At 36.4% G+C, this 8,348-nt stretch overlaps 1 long non-coding RNA gene across 2 annotated transcripts in view; it reads left to right on the forward strand.

Annotated features, from left to right (window-relative positions):
* The window catches only part of LOC308192405, a 95,361-nt gene extending 91,961 nt beyond the window's left edge, over positions 1-3,400 (forward strand). For both annotated transcript variants that reach the window (XR_013948780.1, XR_013948781.1), the window contains one exon: positions 1,861-3,400. This is a non-coding gene — a long non-coding RNA (uncharacterized lncRNA). The remainder of the gene's footprint in view (positions 1-1,860) is intronic.
* The last annotated feature ends 4,948 nt before the right edge of the window (positions 3,401-8,348 follow it).

An 8,348-nucleotide genomic window follows, 5' to 3' on the forward strand; every position in this document is an offset into this window, starting at 1 on the left:
TTCATTTTCTCTCTGCAGCCAACTTTTATGCACTTGAAGTCCATAATCACTATTCACTCCTGCTGTATTCTTTGGTTAACACAGTTATAACAGGTCACATCTCCCAGACCTGTAAATATTTTTATTATTCTATGGTTTCTCTCCAAAAGGTCTGCAGTCCTAAAAACTGCAGGAAACTTAGGAAGTTCCTATATCTCGAGTTATCCTCTAAATTTTATTTTCATCAGACCTTAAACAACAACACTGAGAAGCCTGAACTGGTATTCCCAAGGCCTGATTAGTGTAGCTGCGATTAATCTATGGTAAAACATAATTTTTATTTATATCCAGAAGCTTTCCTTCCTACTGTAACATGCAAATAATAAACTTTGGCGTTATTAATCCTTAAGAAAGTATTCCTAAGGGCATTATTCTATGGACACAGTATCAGAATTTTTTAAGTCCCTCATGATAATAGATTCTGGGATTCTAGAATAAATATTTCCTTGTTCCAAAGAAAAGCAAAATAGCTATGCTGTCTACATGCTTGCAGCCATCTGGCTGAAGCTCTCCAGATTATTTTATCTTGTGTTTATTTAAATATTTACATCTTTTTTTTTTTTCCCGAATAATATATTTTCATAATTCTTCAGCATTCACATTTCTTTCTGCATTCCTAAAATTTTAGACTACTGTTAAAAAGTGGAGAACCACACATGATATAAAGCTTGTCAGTCACCCATATGGATAACATTAAATGATATAGCATCCCAATCAGCTGAAGATCATTCTGCATTTAGAAACATAAAGCTTCACTAAATTATAATGATTTCATTATTGAATCAAACCATGACTAAATTATTTCAGGGATAATTTATGAAAATATGCAGTTAGATTGGAAGTTACAATAAAGTAATTGATTGGGATACTAACTTAAACAGTATAAAATTTTACTTTTTTTAATAGAGATGCTATTGTTCAATAATTAACCATTAATTATTGTTTAAGAAAATTAATTGTGCTATATGCAAATAAAGGATAATTGAGTTTCCTGTGTGATTTAGCAATAGTTATATATGAAATAGGGAATTATAATCTAATTTATGGAATTATCATGAAAATTTTGGACTGTGCAACTGCTAATTTGCAGAAGCTCTACGAGTGTCTATGAACTTAATATGAATCATCTATTAGAATAAAACTACTTTGAACACAAGGTTGTAGCATTATGTCCAGGACTTTTAAAGACCAGAGGCAAGGTCAATATCGTGGGCTTTAATCCATCTACAATGAAAACAAGGACCAAAGATTTGGCAGATATATCTGCCAAAAATATATCTGCGTGTGTCTTTTATGAGTCTTAACAGTTCTCCAAGAGAATAAAAATGCATGCATTTAAAAATAAGCTGACCCAGTACTATTTTGTTCACATCGAATAAACTAATCATGCTTCTATTGTGCTGGACTGCCTCTGAAGTTATTCATGTACCACTGGCTACTGGACTTTTTGATACAAGATTACCAATGGGAACGTACAGTTGTCTGACAATTTGCTAGTATTTACATAATCAATGCAGAATTATTTCAAAACATTTCTACAGGGACCCTTCTTTAAGTCCAAGACAAAGGAATTAGTTGAGTTATACATCTTCTAAAAATAAAATAAATGAGGCTGGTAATTTAAACACAAGACAATAACATTTAAATATCCAGACACTTTTAGTATCTTTTTTCCAGAAGTTGATATAAATGTAAGTATTTATTTGCTTGAACATTTTTATTTTTTTTTCCCTCAGCTTGGGCTGCATATGAAAAAAGTTGCTTTAATTAAGATAAAATTTCATGTATTATTTTCTGATGCATTTGTACTATTTCTTGCAGACACTACAGCTTCAAGACTTCCTTTGTCCAGTAGATGTTAATACAATGCAAAATAATATGAGCGACCAAATGCTTCAGCTTTTATTCAGGTGGATTTGTGTGAAAGATGGCTGACAGTGGAATATCTTGGAAAAGTTACACTACTCAACAGAGCAATAAAGTATTGTTATAATGTTCGTACCATTTATATATTATGATTTATGTACCATATATATATTATGATTTTCTGAGGATGAGCTATGGGTGGGGACACTTTGTAAAACTATGGCTGTCAAAGCTTTTTTTTTTTTTAGCTTATAAAAACTATAGGGGGTTGTGTAAATAAGATAGTAAAGGGATTTTTATTAGAATTAGAATTGGAGCATTTAAAGAACTCTGCAGAGAGCAGACTGTGTCATCATTCCTACTGAAAATTGTGAAAAATGAGCAGTGTGATACAGAACTGGCGCTCTCTGTGTTATGTTAAGATACCTCCCAATTTCTAGTGACCAGGTCACTGAGAGATGGCTTAGCAAGGCATCTAAAGAGGATATTCTCCAGCTTCATCCACAGAGAAGCAGCTTGTTATGGGAGTCAGGAAAGAAGTCTCGAACATCATAAATATGCTATGCTATGCTTCAGTTTCTGACACGCACTGTGGATTTCGGTGCATCTGTCACAAGACAATTATATTCCTTATTTATTGGAAGGGGGCAAGCTTCTTGTCTAACCACAGTAACAAATAGCTCTGTTGTCCCCTCTGGTAAGATCCAAGCATGGATGATGAGAGGATGTGTAACTGGCAGGCAAATAGGACTATTTCCTCAGAATATACTCGCAGACACCAGGGAACTGGGAAACAATCACCTCTTGAATTGGAGGTAGAGACTCCATGTCTAATTGCCTCTGATGGATTTTTCTTTTTTTGTACTCCTTTGGGTATTAAAAAGTGTTAAAAAGGCTAGGCACTTCAAAAAACATAAATAATTTAGATCATTTGAAAGACTACTTCTTTTTAACATGGATAAGGCTTTGGCTTGCTGCTCCTTTTATATCTCTGGGAGGAAATTTCTCTAATGTATTTTCTTAATTAATTTAAAAGTCTTTCAGTGTCTTTGATAAGTGTTTGTTACTTGTGTCTTTTCTCTGGAGACTTTATGCCAAAAGGAAAATCTTCTAGTTGAAGAACTGGATGAGAGAAATAGAAAGAAAATAATTTTTTTTCATAATCTTTTCATCTTATTCATGAGTAGCTGTCATTAAATGTAATAGGGAGTTATTCTCCCCACCCCAAAATCTCTGTCTGTGAACTTGTACTGTGTGAATCATTTTCATTGTCATCAAACACACCATGTGGCACAAAAAAAGTATCCAGAGATTTTACCCAGGACAAACAAGTCAACGTAAGGCAGTCAAACTACATTAGCATCATTTGCAAACCACAGCCACACAGTACTGACTTTTTAAATGGACGCTTTGCTGAATGCTAAGCCTAAACAGAGCATGAACAGAGCATCATGCTGTCAAGATGAGTCCTTTGCGTTTTGGAGCAGCATTCTAGTATCACAGTGCATAACACATTTTTCAACTCTTTTTCCAAATCAAACAGTGAATCAGAACAATAAAACAAACCATAAACCTTCCTACCCTTTTGCCAGTTGTAGTAGGAGCAGTGCTAGCTGTCACTGCTCTGTATTAATTATTTTTTTTCAATTTTCAGTCCCTTTCCTAGGTAAAAGCTTTGTATTTTAAAGGTAGGCTAGTCGGACAGTCCAAAGGGCTGACTCTAGTGAAGTTAGCTACGTCTTAGCTGTCTTTAATTTAGCTAGCTCAGGTACTGATCACAGTGCAACAACAGCAATACAGAGGTTAGATTTCTCAGCCCTTGAATCAATATCAGGACTGTTATTGACATGTGGGATTCTGAGTGTAGATATGCCTATGTGCACTGCAGTCCCTGAGCAGTACTGCAGAGGATAATGTGGGTGGGAATGATTAAGATTAATTGTTTTAACCTATATATATTTTAAAAACTGACATTTTTCCAGTATATAGTATTATGAGGTCTGTCATGTTTTTTAATCTCCTTACATTTATGTTTACTCCTACAGACCTTAATCTAGCAAACGTTATTTTAAAGTGAAGATAACCCCAATGCACAAGATTATCATGAGTCCTTATTCTCCTCTCAAAAGTGTAGCTGAAAGGACTGAGTGTCTGACTTTTTCTCAGCTCAGAAAACCTGACATGGATACTAAACAAATGCACACAGATAGGGCTGGGCACAAAATGAAACAAACAAGGTTCTGTCTGAATACCAGAAATCACTGTGCAGGTGACGAGGCGCTGCAACAGGTTGCCAGAGGGGTGGTGGAGACTCCCCCGTGGAGATCTTCGAAAGCTGCCCGGATGTGGTCCTGGGCAACCAGCTTGATCAGGGGGTTGGATCAGATGGCCTCCAGAGGTCCCTTCAAACCTAAGACATGTAATTCTATGACTGGAGAAGTCTTCGTTTTCCATTACAAACAAATTTTTTAACCTGATGATTTCTACTTCAGCCATCTCAATCTGTGCTTCCTCAGAAGCTGAGCTGTACTTCAGCTGTCATTTAGCAATCAGAAACATAACAAGTGTGTTGTGGTTTAACCCAGCAGGCAGCTAAGCACCACACAGACATTCACTCACTCCCCCATCACCTCAGTGTGATAGAGGAGAGAATTGGGGAAAAAAAAAAAAAGTAAAAAAAAAAAAAAAAGTAAAATCTCATGGATTGAGACGAAGATAGTTTAATATGACATAAAAAGAAAGGATAATGATAATAATGACAAAAAAATAAAAAGCAGGTTATACACAATGCAATTGCTCACCACCTGCTGACAGATGCCCAACCAGACCCCAAACAGCACCCCACCCAGCCAAATCCACCTTTTTTATTGTTTAGCATGACACCTGCCCTGGTTTCAGCTAGGATACAGTTAATTTTCCTCCTAGTAGCTGGTATGGTGCTGTGTTTTAGGTTTAAGATTATGATAATGTTGATAACATGCTGACATTTTAACTGTTGCAGGGCAGTGGTTAGACTAAGTCAAGGACTGTTCTGCTTCTCATGCTGCCCTGCCAGAGAGGAGGCTGGGGCTACATGAGAAGCTGGGAGGGGACACAGCCAGGACAGCTGGCCCAGACTGCCCAAAGAGATATCCCATACCGTATGGTGTCATGCTGAACAATTATATGGGGTGGTTGGCTGGAGTGGATGGGGGAACCACTGCTAGGCATCAGTCAACGGGTGGTGAGCAATTGCATTGTGCATCACTTGTTTGTACCTATTAATAATAATAATGACATTTATTATTATTATTACTATTACTATTATTATTGTTGTTTTGTTATTGTTATTATTGTTATTATTGTTATTATTTTCTGTTCTATTAAACTGTCTTTGTCTCAACCCACAAACTTACTTTTTTTTAGACCAGTTCTCGCCCCCATTCAACTGGGGGGGGTGGGGGACTAAGCAAACAGCTGTGTGGTGCTGAACTGCCTGCCAGGTTAAACCACAACATCATATAGTATGGAATATCCCTTTGGTAAGTTTGGATCAGCTGTCCTGGTTCTGTCCCCTCCCAGCTCCTTGTGCACCCCCAACCTCCTCGCTGGCAGGGTGGTATGAGAAGCTGAAAAGTCCTTGACTTAATGTAAGCACTGCTCTGCAGCAACTAAAACATAGGTGTGTTATCAGCATAATTCATATCCTAAAACCAAAACACAGAACCATACCAGCTACTAGGAAGAAAATTAACTCTATCCCAGCTGAAACCAGGACAAAGTGCCACTAAATGAACATTTCAGCATAGGTTGCTGAGGAAACTTTGTGTGAAAGCTCACCCCAGCATCATCCCTCAACAGGGCCTTGAAAACAGCACTTGTCCTGGGAAAGACACAAACAGGAAGATCACTTGTCCCATCATTATGTGGTATCAGTACAATCCATTTAGTAGACCACAGGTTAGTATGAAGTTTGTGACTTTTCATTTTTGTATAAGAACTGGAAGTTTACAAGCTGCTGATAGGAAATGGGACCTGCCCGGTTAGCCATAGAGAAAAATGACATACTCAGATCATGATTCAGTATTTTCTTCATGCTGTGAGTTACTACTTATATAATTGGTGGATCCCAGGTTTGGTATGTACCATATTATTCACTAAAACACACAATCAAAGACTGTGAATGAATAACTGTACTCTATTTTTTTCCCCTCAGGCTTAGTCTGCTGCCATATGGAGTAAGGAATATTAGAGGATATTGGATATTCAAAGCCAATTTTCATTTGCGCCATAAAAAGGCAGTTATGATAAATAAAATTTTCTATTGAAAAAAAAAAAAAAAAAAAGTTGTTCCAAGGAGGCATCCCTTGGATAACAGTACACGCCCTCTTATTAAAACATTTCTGAAGCAGAATTTCTGAAGCAGATTGTTTAGGTTGTGGGGTGTTTTTTGTGTTTTTTGCTTGGTTGTCTGTTTGTTTTTTAGCCATTTCTGTAGCCATTCATGTAGTACAAACTGTGCCACGCATCCATATAGATAATACTATAATTTATTGAGGTACATTATACTCAAAAGGAAAGAGATACAAATGTTCTGAATCTTGATAAGCAATCTAAATAGCTATGAAGGATCTCCTTTCCTAAGCAAACAAAACAGTACTAGATGGAATCCATTCCTCTGCCCCAGCACTCAGAAGTTTGTTACCATTGCTGAGGAAGTACATGAGCCTAAATGGAGAGCAAATTAAATGACAGTTTAAATCCTATACATGTGGAGGTGCATGTGGTGATATCAATGATTTCTATTTACAGCAGTGACTCATCTCATCTTCTTTCTGAAATACAGCTGTGAGAACTGGATCAGTACTGTGCTTCTCAACTGCAACATTATTTATCTTCATTGCTTGCACATCACGGGGATCCACTGGGCTAATCTCATGCATAGAGCCATTGTGGTTAATCCAGATCTACCCCATAACTATGAATGAAAGCCATGGCATTTTTCGTTATATATTTCCTGTACCATCTCTCAAAAAATCTGATGTCAACCATCTCCAATCATAACATGAATAAAACCACAAACTTTCTGTGAGGTTAAGAATAACAAACTTCTCACTATCAAGTCTCTGTAATCCTTAGCAGAATTCCAAAAACTTCACCTGCAACATCTGGAAACGTGCTTCAAAGCAGCACAGACATATTCAGTTCCTTTTCACCCTCTTTGGTTGCTCAGAGCAGAGAACTGTAGGACTGCAAGACAGAAAAACACTTCAATTCTCCAGGGCTTGTTAGCATGCCTGAAAGGGTATAGTTTATTGCTATAAAAGGCATCAAAATTGGGTTATCTTTTAAAAATAAAAGCTTAAATACCAAGCACTAGTGAAGGGATATGGTAAAGGTCAACAATAGAATGCTGAATGCAGTCACTGACAAGATATTCTTCAGAGTGCATGGCCAGCTATGCAGCAAAATGTTATTGGAATTTGGTGTGTTTTGTTCAGGCTTCCCTAGAAAAAAGATGAGCACGGCATACAGAATCCCTAAAGCAATATTTGTTTGTTTTATTATGATGGTAATAGACCTCTGCAATATTGTAATGTTCTTCATTTCCTTTCATCTCAGTTAAGGAAGCCACACAAAACTCTTATGAGACTGGCTGACTATTTTAAGGCCCAGAAAGGGCCAAGTGAAATGCCTCAAGTAACACAGTCAGTGGAGAATCAAGAACTGAACCAAAGAGCTGTGACTCCAAGTGCCAGTCACCTGCTGTAACCCAAAATACTAAAGAAACTAAGTCATCAAATAATTATCTAGCTTTTCAGTGAAGCTAACCAACTGCACTATTTATTAGCTTCACAGGAAATGAGCCTTGTAGAAAAGCAAAATATGATAGTTTTTTGTTTTTTTTTGGTCAAATCAAAAATGGGAAGTCTTTAGGGCCATTAGACAACTTCACATGATAACAGGGCTTAAGACAAAAAAAAAAGATCGGAAAACTGTGGATTTGCTGTGCAGAAGTGTAAGCTTCCACTGGAGAGAAAAAAAAATAGAAAAATGTTCTCATACACAAATTTAATTTTTTATGAGATCTCAAGGAACTAAGCAAAATATCTGGCCTTTTCAAACTGCTTCAATATCAAAGCATATCTAAATTTATCTGATCAACATGTCTGTTCTCTAAAGATTCAGGATATTTTCTTTTATCATTCAGCAGAAGCAATATCCTAATATCATTTACGTATCTTTGATTCTTTCAAATCATACATTATATTTCCATTAATTCAGAAACATGATCAAAATTTACTTTCCAAATTTATTTACACTTACTATAATTCAGGGAAGTCATTAAATAAATAAATAAATAAATAAAAACCTTAAGAAGATAATCATCTGAGATTTTCTACTAAATCTGTTATTGGACATCCTTAGAAGTGTAAACACAAACGTTGGTAATCTTTTTCACT

Source organism: Anser brachyrhynchus (genome assembly GCF_964034855.1).
Source record: "Anser brachyrhynchus genome assembly, chromosome: 3".
In the NCBI taxonomy this organism is placed as follows: domain Eukaryota; kingdom Metazoa; phylum Chordata; class Aves; order Anseriformes; family Anatidae; genus Anser; species Anser brachyrhynchus.